Source organism: Henckelia pumila, unplaced genomic scaffold, assembly GCF_033568475.1.
Source record: "Henckelia pumila isolate YLH828 unplaced genomic scaffold, ASM3356847v2 CTG_461:::fragment_3, whole genome shotgun sequence".
NCBI lineage: Eukaryota > Viridiplantae > Streptophyta > Magnoliopsida > Lamiales > Gesneriaceae > Henckelia > Henckelia pumila.
Window position 1 is genome coordinate 12,719,083 of NW_027331831.1, and position 14,526 is coordinate 12,733,608.

At 34.6% G+C, this 14,526-nt stretch overlaps 2 long non-coding RNA genes across 3 annotated transcripts; both read right to left on the reverse strand.

Moving 5' to 3' along the window:
- Positions 1 to 223: 223 nt before the first annotated feature.
- LOC140872375 (uncharacterized) lies at positions 224 to 2,070 on the reverse strand. 2 transcript variants are annotated; one of them, XR_012147796.1, is made up of 3 exons: positions 2,002 to 2,070; positions 1,374 to 1,472; positions 224 to 464 (listed from the first exon to the last, which is right to left on the reverse strand). It is a non-coding gene; the product is annotated as an uncharacterized lncRNA (long non-coding RNA). The 2 variants fall into 2 exon arrangements; XR_012147795.1 differs by lacking the exon at positions 2,002 to 2,070 and adding an exon at positions 1,766 to 1,885.
- A 1,059-nt stretch (positions 2,071 to 3,129) lies between these two features.
- LOC140871228 (uncharacterized) lies at positions 3,130 to 4,569 on the reverse strand. Its single transcript, XR_012147656.1, has 4 exons — positions 4,524 to 4,569; positions 4,012 to 4,063; positions 3,265 to 3,349; positions 3,130 to 3,178 (listed from the first exon to the last, which is right to left on the reverse strand). It is a non-coding gene; the product is annotated as an uncharacterized lncRNA (long non-coding RNA).
- Positions 4,570 to 14,526: the final 9,957 nt, after the last annotated feature.

Sequence of the window (14,526 nt, forward strand, 5' to 3'; positions counted from 1 at the left end):
AATATTATGTAACTTGGCGAAGTAAAAACATGCCTTTACTGCAGCAGTTTCATTAATTGACGAAGTAATAAAGTACATATGGCTTCGGCTTTTACATTGATTGATGAAGTAAAAATATATGTATCACTAAATCAACATTAAACAATTTTAATTAGATACAATAACACCATTAATATATATATATATATATATATCTGAAACGTAAAATACACTAATTAGATTGATAAATTATCCATCCAAAAGTACATCCATCAATAAAAAAATTATGCATCCACGAGTATTTCTACAAAAGATTGATAAATTATCCATCCAAAAGTATATCCATCAATAAAAGTATTATGCATCCCAACGTGCATATGACCAATTTATGAACCTACATAGGAGTAGACGAATTCGCTCCATTCACTTCTAATTTCGTCAAATTGAGCTTGGTCGTAATATTGGTTCCTGATGGATCCTGAATACTGAAATGTAAAAAAAATAAAATACATTAGAATAAAATTTAAGATCGAGGATTCATATTTGCCAGTTCACAAATAAGAGTAACGACATATGCAGGTACTGATCACAGGTTGTCATTGCAACAGATGATTAAATTAAAACATTACTAAATTGAAAACACAGTACTCTATCAAGGATACATATATATTTATCATTTCACAAATAATTCCAACAGCTAGCTAATGAAAAGCTTGAAGCTTCAACATAATAGATCCAAAGAAAAATTAAATAAAAGTATTTGTGGGTCTATAGCATCACAAGCCTTGCCTCGATCATTTGCAGCACCAATTATTGAAATTCTTGCAATCTTATTCCTTTTTCATATTACGTTTTTGGTTTGGAAATGAGTGCTAAATTTGCAGAAGTAGGGAGGCAGAGAATGCGAGAACGAATGGACAGGTGGTGAGAGATAGAGAAATAGCCAATAAGTGCAGAATCAAATGCCCAGAACATAGAACAGTCGCACGAAATACCATTGACCCAATCCAAACTAGAAACAATAATCCATACATCATAGAGCAGTCGCAAGTAATCTCAGACAATTTTGATTCCAACATTTATCAGCATGGAATAATGGCCTTTTTCGTACGAGAAAATATGATATAAACCAGCGAGCAAGTACAATATGTCAATATCTCTGAAAAAAAGTTGTTTAAAAAATAATTATAAAACCCTTTCACCACTAACAGTACTAAGACAGAAAGTTTGGAAAGAAGAATGCCAAAAATGCCAACTTCAAAACATAGCCTACCATAAATGCCAACTTCAAAACAGATGCCAACTTCAGATTCATTTATGAGCAACTAAGTAGCAAAAAAGGATGGAAACAGATTTTCACGTAAACCAAATCATAAAATGAAAAGGAAACTCACCATTTTATCCAAATGTAGATTTTCACATTCAACTATATCTTTCATATACTTCATCACACAAAATCCGCATTCAACCGAACCACTTTGTTTTATATTACCCTACAAATAAAAAAATATTTCAGCAATAAGTTTAGAAAAAAAAAAAACTGAATTAGGTAAGCAAATGAGTAAAGTTCTCAAATATAATATAACACTATAACACTAAAGTTCTCAAATATAATATAAAACTAAAATTTCCGAATTAATAGAATACATTGCGTGGATCAAGTTGCACAGGTAAATAATAACCAAACACAGTAAAACCACAAACATAAGGAATTGATTATTTGATAGGAACAGTTGAAGAAACACAATTCTGTTTCTTATCGATTAATATTTCAAGGGACATGAACCTTTTGGATTTGCTCCAATGCACCTCAAGTTATAAAAGTCTCCTTCCCATTATCATCCACTGTTATCGCTAAAAGTTTATCCAAGGTTACACCAGCTGCGAATGGATGACCTGGATTACTGGTAAACAGTGGCACTATGAAATGGTTGCTTTGGGTTACATTCAGAGATCAGGGGAGAAAGAAGCAGAGAAAGGGGGAAGAAAGTAAGGATGAATCCGGTATAAAAACCTGCATACCTCTCAAGATCCTCGTATCTGATGTGAATGTTTGAAATTGAAAGCTTTAAATTTCCGATCACCGTATTGATTAACGATCCAAGCCAAGATTTATTCTAACAGAAATAAAGAGCGTGAAAAAAGGTTAAGAAATCATGATCAAAACAATTCATCAAGAGCCCACAAATTATTCTCAGTCTGCTTTGAATATGATTCAGTATATGCATATATGTACACACACATACACATGCAATAGACCACCACATTCATGCCTGCTCCAAGTAAGTTTCTAATTGCATTTGGTTATTTTTTTCATAACAAGAAAAACAATGTACAGGGGAGGAGGCCTGCCAGTTCCTCCCAATAACTGAAATAGACCAACCGATAAGGATTACTAAGCACACGAAAATAAGATACAAGCAAACACCACTAAGTCATCCTGATGGTATAACATAAGCATAGGCACCCAATCCATGAATATCCTGTGCCTCAAGAAACTTTTTATGCTCCTCTTCCGTCCATTGTTCCCTTTGTTTTGTGATTGTATACTGCTTCCTCACCTGTTTGAACATCACGACAAAAACAAAATAAGCTGTCAAAATGCAAGATAAGTTGAATATTAGCACAAAATTGTTATGATATATACCTACGGAGAAAACTCTTCCCCATTATGAAAACTGCTCATTCGAAAGAGCACCAGCAGGTGTACCCATTTTTAAAAGAGGTTTATTTCTGCTGCCTGACCCCGTGCCCCCACCTTGTTCCTATGGTATGAGAAATTGCAGCGACATGACGATATCCATAACCGGTGTCTTCAATACCATTGTGTTTCAAAATCTGGAAATCGATGCTGAGGTATACTCCACAGATTTCCAACAAAAACCAATACAATCCTTTGCAAGAGGACCATAAACCTTTTTCCTGACACAGTCGACCTCTCCGAAGTTGCGCTGGACCGATGGGATCTGGCCTCAAAGTGGAGATCGAGAATGGAGATCGAGAGAGGAACCCTAAAGCATGCCATATACATAATTCTCATTCCCATTAAAACTCTGCTCAAGTTTGTGTGAAAGAAGAACAAGAACTAGCTTTTGGTGCACTTGCGAAAAAAAGTTAAGAGAAGTTAACAAAGGATTCTATTACAAAATACCTTTACTGTCCAATTTGAAGATCTTGCATACTGATTATTTGTTCTGAACTGCATAATCAAGGAACAACTAATTTAAGAGTTTCATAATGGGAATATTGCCAAAACAAAAAAAAAAAAAAAAAACTTCTCATTACATCTTTAGGAACATCCTTGGGACAGTCATAAACTGCATCTAATGGGTAAAATTTTGTAATTTCCATCAAACAACCATCTGGCAACCTATAGCATCAATTCCAAACCATTAAACCACACATTAATAAAGAGAAATATTAAAATTATAAATGATGGATATAAGAAAATCCACGCATACACGGGTTAGAGCCTGAAAGATGATATTGTCATCAAGAATATAGAACATGCCAAAAAAGTTCAATTAACACTTGAATATTGAAACATAAATCTCATATACATATAGACACCCATGTACCAATAAATTTCAGCACCTGCGGCTACAAGAGATTTTGTAATAGCTCATCCATAGCCATTATCATCAGCTAAACTAGTAATAAATTCCCTTTTCCCGGAATAAAGTATAATCTATTATATGTATGATTCTCTGTATGGAAATACTTTATCCGTTTCATTTCTATTTGGTTTTAAGATTTTGAAAAAATTTATAAGTGACATGCTATGATCGCCAAAGATCAATAATCACTCTGTATAAAAAAATAATTCAGGTTTTCTCTCATTTTGATTGGATAACATTGGCTTCAAATCAAGTTTTCATATTTTATTGATCTGTTTCCGAAATAGTTATCTGTGACTGCACACAATAAGAAGATATTTGAAATACTGTCACGGAAGCGTAAAACAATTTCAAAATCATAACTGGAAATGAAGTCAACATCCGAGATTGGTTCAACCATAACTTCAACAAGTACCTGTTCTACAAGTCTCAAGTGACACAATATATCTAGGAAAATCTTGTAAGAGCTGTAACAAAACCAATAGAAAGAACCTTAAATCATTAGTACGGATTATATGTAAATATTTACATCTTTTAGTTTAAACATCCAAAGCAGTCTGAAACTCCAATAATAATCACATCATGACCATAACAACATAAATTACTTAATAAATTCATAAAATTTAAGGAAAAAAAAAAGCAATGAAGTAGATAAAGAAAAGGAAAACAGAGAGTGATCAAGATTCAGCAGTAACATTGGAATGCAACTCCACGGCCAGATCATCGTTTCTATCAGGAGAAATAAAATACAGCAAAACATCAAACACAGATTTCTCATACGGACAAGCATGATTCTGTCCAAATTCAAAAATTCCATCCATCATTAAGAAGATAAGAGAAAGAATAGGTACCAGAAAGTAGGAAAAACTCAATTATAAGAACCTAAAACCAAACCCATTAATATTATCAAATGAACAAGATATTTACGAGATAAGACTTGGCTGCCTCAACGTGCGGCGGAGCACGAGGTTAATCCGCTGAGCAGAGAATATGAGTTGCCAAATGTTTCCAAGGACACATTGTGGATCGCTTTTTGGAGCATCCAATATCTCAGACCTTTTTCTCCCATGACCAAGCACCTAACGCAAATTCAAGAACTCAATCATTCCAAGAAACAAGAAGGGACAAAATATAAGAAGTAAAAGGAAATGACATTTTACATAAAATCATTCAAGGATTCCAAAAGCCACACCATAAATAAATTTTTTTTAAAAAATGAATTTCGAGTAATCAAAGAGCTACACCACAAATAACATCTAGAAACCAAAGAAGTACATAGTAAACAACCCTCGAGTAATCAAAGAACAAGACAAAAAAAATAACATCAAGAAAACATATTTCAAGAAATAAAAAAGAAATTGCGCAAACATTGTGTTGTAGTATGAATTGATGGCAGACATACAAGCATCTGAACAAGTTCTCACTTCTTACTTCGTAACCCCAATTGTATAATTTCATTTCACCTTCCATCTCTCTCTGTAATTATGTTCTGGAAACCTAGGATTTGTCTTGTGGGTTATATATATGGAAGTCGGAAGCTTGAAAATGCTATTTTCTTTCCTTTTCATAGTATATTAGTATGTGCATTTTCTCCAAATTTATCTACTTTCTATAGATTTTGACACGTCCAAGAGAAAGCAAAGTACTTATGCAAACATAAAGATGTAGTCAGGAAATTGTGTTTCATAAACAAGAATCTTAGATCCAATCTAGTTAATGACATCTAATTTAACACACATTTTCCTTCTCACTACACTGTCAAGTCAAGTGAAGTTCTACAAGTCCACCCTTAATTGAATAAATAGAATAAAAAATTTTCCTGACTAAATATGAAATAAGAAAATTTGCCCATTCTTAAGCAAGATCGAGTCTAAAAGCCTACGGCAGTGAATGGTGGACTTGCGGCGGCCGTGACTGAAATATGTCGGAAAATTTGAGGAGGTGCCATAAATCTCTATAAAACTCAAATCCAAGCAACCTACAACCAGAAAACACCAAAATCGATCGGAAAACGGCCGGAAAAACGCAATTAATTCTAACAACCGAAATAAAAATCTGGAATTTCCTTATGGAATGGGTATCGAGAGAGAGCTTGCGACGAGATCTTACCAAATATGTAATCAACTGAACATTTCCGTCAAAGAGGCGGAGGTGGAAGGCGAAGATGCAAATCAGCGGCGATTGGGCTGGAGAAGAAAGGGAATAGCGTTTAAGGATAAATTTTAGATAGAAAAGTGTGAGGGAAATTAAAATCTAAGATACCCGTTTATTCTTTTTACTTCAGTAATTATAATTATAAATTTTATTTTTTAGCTTTTTACTTCGTCTAAATTAAAATACTGAAGTAAAATGTTATCAAAAATACAAGTGCAGCCCGTGTTTTTTAAATTCTGAAGTAAAAAATTAGTTTTTACTTCACCAATGTTATTACCGAAGTTGATTGCTCCATATTACTTCATCAATAATAATTGCCAAAGTAATAGGTGGCGAAGTAAAAAGCCAAAATTCTACTAGTGATTGAACTTGACTCGCCTCTTTGCTCTCCCTAGTCTTGGCAGCATCAAGAAAATCTTTGGCTTCACTCAGTTGTTGTGCAATAATCTCCTTGGCAGTCTGTTCGGAAGATTTTGACTGGGCTTCATCAAATGCAGCAGTTTTGTCAAAAAATGATCCCAATAACTTTTTCAAACCAGAGAAATCAAAATCATGGAAACTCTTCATGGTATCAAGCACCAAAAACACGTCGCCTTTAAGATAAGAGATACAGTCAATTGAAGTATTCATTATCTTTTCACGAAGGTCGACCCACAACCTTTGAAGAAATTCCTTTTGATGATCAAATAAAAATGTTCCTCCATCAAATGCAAGAAGGGAAGCAGGCTTGGGAGTTGCATAGGGAGTTGCCAAAATAGAACCCTCTTTTGGCATTGGTTCACCAGCTGAAAGGATTGCAAGTGATGTGTTCGGTCCCATGATCGATTTTTGGTTGCCTTGTGAACCATGAGTATCATCAACATTCAATTCCACCTAAAAAAAAAGAATGACAAAAGAGTTTGATGAAAAAAAAAAAAAAAGAAATGAAGCTTTTTTTAAAAAAAATTACCTCTACCACAAAGCTTCCCATAAGTATCAGGTCTCCGATTACACTATCAATGTCAATAACTCTAGACTCGGAAGGATTAGAGGTCTTTTTGGCCCTTTTCCAATGATGGTCTGCAGTGATAATCTCACTATCTTGGAAGTCCTTTCTCTTGTTTATCTCTAAAAATTCGATTGCACGAGCACTATGATCTTTGGGACGAGAGTCTTCATCGAGAAACCCATTTTCATCCTCACAAATTTTACCTTCTCACAAATTTCACAAGGCTTCGAGTTAGTCAAAATTGTGATGTTTTCTTCCAAATAATTTCCATGAACAATTGCCCACCACTTCTTATACTCATCGGAGCAGAATCTCTTCGCATTTGGGGGCATGGATGTAAATTGCATTCTAGACATTGAGTTGGAAAGAGTACTCAACCGCAAAAAAAGAAGCCCTTCATCCAAAGAAGCTTTGCGGACATCTCGAACAAGAACCCCTGGTGGTATCTGATAAAATCCAAACTGACGACTGAAGCGGTGAGGACTATAAGGTTCAACCAAGAAGCGACTTCCTTGGCGCAAAGACAGATAGCCGGAACGGATGGCAATAAAATAATTCTGCTCAAGTTCCTTCGTGTTTCCATTATCAAGATATAAAAAGTCTTTACTCCTTGTGATCATGGTGCAAGTCCAAGAAGCAAAATCTCCTTTGTGGATTCTTTTGCGAGCTTCAATTGAATTGTAATGTTTAGCACTCCCTTCACCGAAAAAACTCGCCATTTTTGGGCCACGTGCTCCTTGACAAACTTGGGCGTGAGTTTTAAAGTAATGCGCAAACCAACCAGAGATGAAATGCACGGGAAAAGTTGCATGTGCGTTAGTTGAACTTGAAGAACCAACAATTTTGTTGAGACCTCGATAAATGCTCGTCAATGTTGGAACATCAAGACCCACCTTCCGCCCACTAGCCATGATGCTTGCCATCTTGAAGGTATTTGGATGAATCATTTTGGCACCGCTTTGAGGAAGGACAAATACACATAACCAACAAGATAAATATGCCGCCAAGTATGTCTCGTCTCTAGAGTTGTCTCTGATACCAAGCTTCGAAAATATAGTCTTCTCTGCAGGGGACCATTCTTCGTGTGTCTTGAGATCGCCAAGTGGATTATATGGGAATTCAGGAGGCGCTATCTTTTTATCTCTACGTAGGGGAGGTGAATGATACCGAAAAGACTTCTTGAACAAAAATCTAACCCACTGATCAATAGTCACTTGAGAGCATGGATCATCTTTTGAACTTCCTCAAAGAATGTGAAAGGCATGAAGCAAGTGATTGCAAGATCAAGGAAAAAATCTGCTACCCGCTTCATCAACGCCGGTGAGCTCCTTGGCACTAGGAACAACTTCATCATATAAATTTTCGATGATGGACATGCCCGACAAAGAGTGCAAATCCCACGAAGAGATAGATAATTCGCCATGTGAAGCCAATAATGTATTGTTCAATGGACACCATGCCTCAAAAAATGCCTTCATAATGTTGGGATCTCGATCATATGTGAATAGTGAAGCATAAATTGGGTCATATATTTGCGCTGCTCGAAACCTATGATCACATCGGCTAAGAATTTCATTACATCAAAGGCTATTGGGATTGAACTGAAGATATTCTTAGCCGATGTGATCATAGGCTTCGAGCGGTGCAAATATATGACCCAATTTATGCTTCACTATTCACATATGATCGAGATCTCAATATTATGAAGGCATTTTTTGAGGCATGGTGTCCACTCAACAATACATTATTGACTTCACATGGCGAATTATCTATCTCTTTGTGGGATTTGCACTCTTTGTCAAGCCTATCCATCACCGGAAATTTATATGATGAAGTTGTTCCTAGTGCCAAGGAGCTCACCGGCGTTTATGAAGCGGGTAGCAGATGTTTTCCTCGATCTTGCAATCACTTACTTCATGCCTTTCACATTCTTCGAGGAAGTTCAAAATATGATCTATGCTCTCAAGTACTATTGATCAGTGGGTTAGATTTTTGTTTAAGAAGGCTTTTCTGTATCATTCACCTCCGCCACGTAGAGATAAAAAGACAGCGCCTCCTGAATTTACATATAATCCACTTGGAGATCTCAAGACACACGAAGAATGATCCCCTGCAGAGAAGACTATATTTTCGAAGCTTGGCATCAGAGACAACTCTAGAGACGAGACATACTTGGCGGCATATTTATCTTGTTGGTTATGTATATTTGTCCTTCCTCAAAGCGGTGCCAAAATGATTCGTCCAAATACCTTCAAGATGGCAAGCATCATGGCTAGTAGGCGGAAGGTGGGTCTTGCTGTTTCAACATTAACGAACATTTATCGAGTCCTCAACAAAATTGTTGGTTCTTCAAGTCCATCTAACGCACATGCAACTTTTCCCGTGCATTTCATCTATGGTTGGCTTGCGTATTACTTTAAAACTCAGGCCCAAGTTTGGCAAGGAGAACGTGACCCAAAAATGACGAGTTTTTTCGGTGAAGGGAGTGCTAAACATTACAATTCAATTGAAGCTCGCAAGAGAATCCACAAAGGAGATTTTGCTTCTTGGACTTGCACCATGATCACAAGGAGTAAAGACTTTTTATATCTTGATAATGGAAACACGGAGGAACTTGAGCAGAATTATTTTATTGTCATCCATTATGGCTATCTGTCTTTGCGCCAATGAAGTCGCTTCTTGGTTGAACCTTATAATCCTCACCGCTTCAGTCGTCAGTTTGGATTTTTCAGATACAACCAGGGGTTCTTGTTCGAGTTTCCCTCAAAGCCCAAACTTTAGAATTCTTGGTGAAAGGAGTCTCGATGGACCACTCAGGAGCATAAAGTAAGTTTGTCAGTCGCGGCCATGGTTTTGCATAACGGCCGGCCACGGGCTCATAAACAACCAAAATAGTGCCTTTTTCTTCGGATTGATTTTCGTCATAAAAAATCATCAAACGTTGGGTGCCGGAAGAAGAAGAGATGTCTTTGAAGAAAACCATAGTGATACCTAAAAAAATAATAATAATTATATGTATAATATTACGTAAGTGTAACAGTAAGCATAATCATAAATAATAACAATCATAATATAATAATAATAAAACATGTGTACAAAAAACATACATATATATATACGATACGTAGCAATAATAATAAAATAGTAATAACACAACATATGCACATATAAATAAAATGTAAGTAATATTAAAAAAAATTTATAATAATAATAATAATAAAATTAAAAAGAGAAGGAAAGTGAAACTTACGTGTACAGAGTATTGAGAAGCAACTTGGAGTTTCAATTAGTGTTTTAATAAGCCCCGAGCTTCTGCATATTTAATCAGCTAGCCATATTCAAAGTTAATTAAAAACAAAACAAAACAAAGAAATAAATAAATAAATAACAAAAAAAGGAGAGAAAGTTGAATACTTGAAGATTCCCATAAGCGATATATGATATTGAACATATGTAATAAAAAAAAGGGAAACAATAATGTGTTTAGACAAAATACAGATGTAGATAATAAGAATAATTTTTAATGTATATATTTATAAAAAAAACTGAATACATGTGGATAATAATAATAAACAAACTAACAAAGTAATAACAAATAAAAAAAACTAAAAACTAAAACGAAAACGAAAACGAAAACAAAAACAAAAACAAAAACAAAACGAAACAAAACTTAAAATCATATAAATATATATAGAAACGTGTAACAAATTAAAAAAATAATAATAAAATAAAATAAAAAAACAGGAAAAACACAAGTGGGGGAAGCACCAGAAGAGGAAAAAGGAAGGAGACACGTTGGATGACAATTTAAAGAAGAAGTGCAGCAAAGTTTTGGATACGTCTTTGAAAGCCAACCAACCTGCAGTCGCATGAAGTGAAAATAAAACAAACATTAGTAATTGATAAAGGGGTAAGCACGAAAAAAAAAGGAGAGAAATTCATATACCTGTGTTTGATAAAATAAAAAAAAAAGACCTAGCTCAACCTTTTTATAATAGAAGGGGTGTGCATGAATGGAAGAAAAAAATTTCCATTCAAAAGATGAAGGCATGAAGGGAAATAAAAGTTTCCATCTTTTGTTTGCTTGGTGAATAAGAAAACCCTAGATGAAAGAAGATTTGGAAGAAATTGAATTTGAAATTTTGAATTTGTGCAACTTCAAATATCAAATTTTTGCAAGTAAATTATCGTGACTTATTCACTTAAAAAAAACATTTATGAATAAGTCTCGAGGGGAGATTTGTAGACAATTAAATTTGTCTAGCTTAAATTTATAATACCAAAAGAAATATATATATATTAAATATCAATAAAAAATAATTGACTATTTATTAAAATTAAATTCCTACAAATAGTTAATTAATTGATATTTTAATATATTTTGTGATCAAATCAAGATTTTAAATCAAGATTGCATCTTGCAATAAATGGAATGAAATACTAATATTTTTAGTATTTCAAATCAAAATCTTGAATCAAATGGAAGAAAATACTAATATTTTAGTATTTAAAATTAAATATTGTGATTAATGGAAGATAATAATCAAATGAATCAGGAGGAGCCAATCAAATTGTGACACCTCATTGAATGGAAATGGTAGAAATCTGCATCGTTCAACTATAAATAGGGGGCAGATGACCAAGAAAAAGACACAACACAGAAGACTGAAGAAAAGAAGTAGAAGAATTCAAGATTTTTCTCTCAAGTAAATTCAAAAAGGAAGAAAATCAACGAAGATGAAGGCGCAATTCAAGGCGTTCTTCTTCAAATTCATCAAATTCAAGAAGATCAAGTCATGATTCAAGGAATTAATTGCGTTATTCTTCAAACACATTTAAATTCATTCAACTTCAAGAAGATTTGTTCTTCACCAAATTCAAGATCAACAAAATTCAAGGCGGGATTCAAGACATTCATCGCGTTCTTCTCAAATTTTGAAGGTTAATTCGATAACAATGTGTGAACCCATCGACTTAACGTTATCAAGATATCAAATGATCTTCCAAGAAGATCAAATATTCAAGAACTTCAAATTGCACGTTATTGAAGAGAAGAATCAAGAGATTATCTAGATATTGTATTCACTAATCTTCATTTAATTCATTTTGTACCATTTTCTATTTCTTAATTTTAATAAATCAAGAATTTTGCGCTACAGTAATATTTTTCAAATCGGTCGGATTTTCATTGTTTTGGTATCTAAGAGGATGATAAGTTACTTTCAAATAATATTTACCATTTCTACGACGTTTGAATTATTTACTTTTTGTTTCTCCTTTTATAAACCATTAAATTTCTAAAAATATATTTTGCCAATTATGTTCGAATTCTTTTTTTCTCCTTATTCAATTTAAATGAATGTGATTTTGTTCACACATAAATAAATTTTTTTTTGAGTTGCATCAATGACTTGTTTATCCTGGCAACCATCCCGGTTCAGTCGATGCTAGAATGGGGGTACTACTAACCCCACTCTAGTTGTGTGGCCAGAAATTGGCAACACATGTCAAATTATGTGGATTCCACATGATTTGGGCCAATGAAAACTTATCACGTTGTACCCTGTGTGCATCGACACAACCCCCTGCTACCGCTCATCATCTTGGCAGTCGCCGTCACTCCAACCCGGGCTTTAACATATTTGTCCATCCACTCCCACCCCATGTCGTATTTGCTCGATCAGGGGCTTTCTGCGCCCCATGTCGGATCTTCACCCGCTGACTGCCACCCTTCGCCTTCACCTTGTTTTCTCTTCCTTTCTTTTAAAAATTTAGCCCAACGTTTTCTCTCCCCCTTTTCTGCCCAATGTTTTATTAAAAAAAATAAAAATAATAATGACATTGGGCCAGATGTTAATTTCAACTTTTGTTTTTCTTTTAAAAAAAAAAACACATGGCGCCAGCTGTGCGCCACGTCAAGGGAGGCCCATGGAAGTGTTGAGGCCCATGGAAGTGTTGAGTACCTTAATGATAGATCTAATGTCTCATAATTTGTCACGTCAACAATATATCATTAATTACGCCTATGTGTAAATATACGAACCATTGGATGTATGATTTGGATATTAACCTTAGTGTAGAATCTCATTATTGAATGTACAGACCGTCACCTCATCCGGTGCTCACATAAGTATTTACCATATCAAGCTTTAATATCTAAAATCCCATCCCCTTGTATGCACTTGTAAACTATAAGTATAACTACCACTCTTGTACATATATTTTTATGACAATGAAATCCAAAGCAACTATATTTTCGGGGTAATGTTGTTACCTACAAAATTACGCCAATGTAGATAAACCGCCTTAGACAAATCATGTGCGACAGAATCATTTAAGAATGTGTTGACATAAAATCAAATGATTGATCATTGACTACACGTTCACCTAGTTCACCATTGCATACGTGTAAAATTCTGCTAGTGCTACTTTTTTCAGAAAAAATATACAAAAGATATTTAGAAAATTGGAATAATGAAAAATTTTCAGCTGCCCAACCAATGATGCCGAACTCGTCCTCGACCACTAAAACCCGATACCGTATTTTAGTGATGAGTTGTATCGCTTCCCATTTGTTATGTCTTGGCCCTTTTATGGCAGATATTGGGGCACAGACTCCTTTCTTCTATATTTTTCAAGAACGAAAATTGATATATGGCGTATTCGACGCTTCCACCGGTATGCGCATGATGCATAATTATTTTCGTATCGGAGGAGCTGCTGATCTACCTCATGACTGGATAGATAAATGTTTGGATTTTTGCGATTATTTTTTAACCGGGGTTGCTAAATATCAAAAACTTATTACACGGAATCCCATTTTTTTAGAACGAGTTGAAGGCGTAGGCATTATTGGCGCAGAAGAAGCACTAAATTGGGGTTTATCAGGGCCAATGCTACGAGCTTCCGGAATACAATGGGATCTTCGTAAAGTTGATCGTTATGAGTGTTACGACGAATTTGATTGGGAGGTTCAATGACAAAAAGAAGGGGATTCATTAGCGCGTTATTTAGTACGAATCAGTGAAATGACAGAATCCATAAAAATTATTCAACAGGTGCTGAAAGGAATTCCAGGGGGACCATATGAGAATTTAGAAATCCGACGCTTTGATAGAATAAAAAACCCTGAATGGAATGATTTTCAATATCGATTTATTAGTAAAAAAATCCGGTACCGGGTTTTAATGATCGAAAACGAGCTAAGAAAATATTGTTGGGCAGCTGAAAAGTCTTCTTGGAATAATTATTTAAGTTATAACATGGCTTTCATCGTTTACACTTTCTAGCCGTGGGTCGTCATTCTTGTCATAAAATCAAATGATTCTTCTGCTATAAATGGTACAAGATAAGATGGTACATCGTTTGTACATCGTTGCTTTCCCATGTATGCAGAGCATAAATTAATGTCCACATCCAACATCCCAAAACTCACAAGAAATTAAAGAGAGAACAGAATAAACAAGTGGTTGGCAATTTTTGAAGCTAGCTTTAGCCCTAAACGACGATAGATTTCCAGAACAATTAAAGTGATTCCCAAACTTTTTATCTTTCACCATAACTTAGAAGTATAATGGAATAATGATCAAAGAATGAGAACAAAGTAACCAAGACTCGATAGCAAATTATAGATGATATTAAGGTAGTGTTTGCAAGCTCTAAATATAAGTGATTATGGAGATTCTTTTAACAAATTTGTGAAAAAAATCTCCACAATCACTTATTTTTAGAGGTTGCAAACACTATCTAAATTTTTTTGATTCGAGTACATGACTACTGCATGCATCG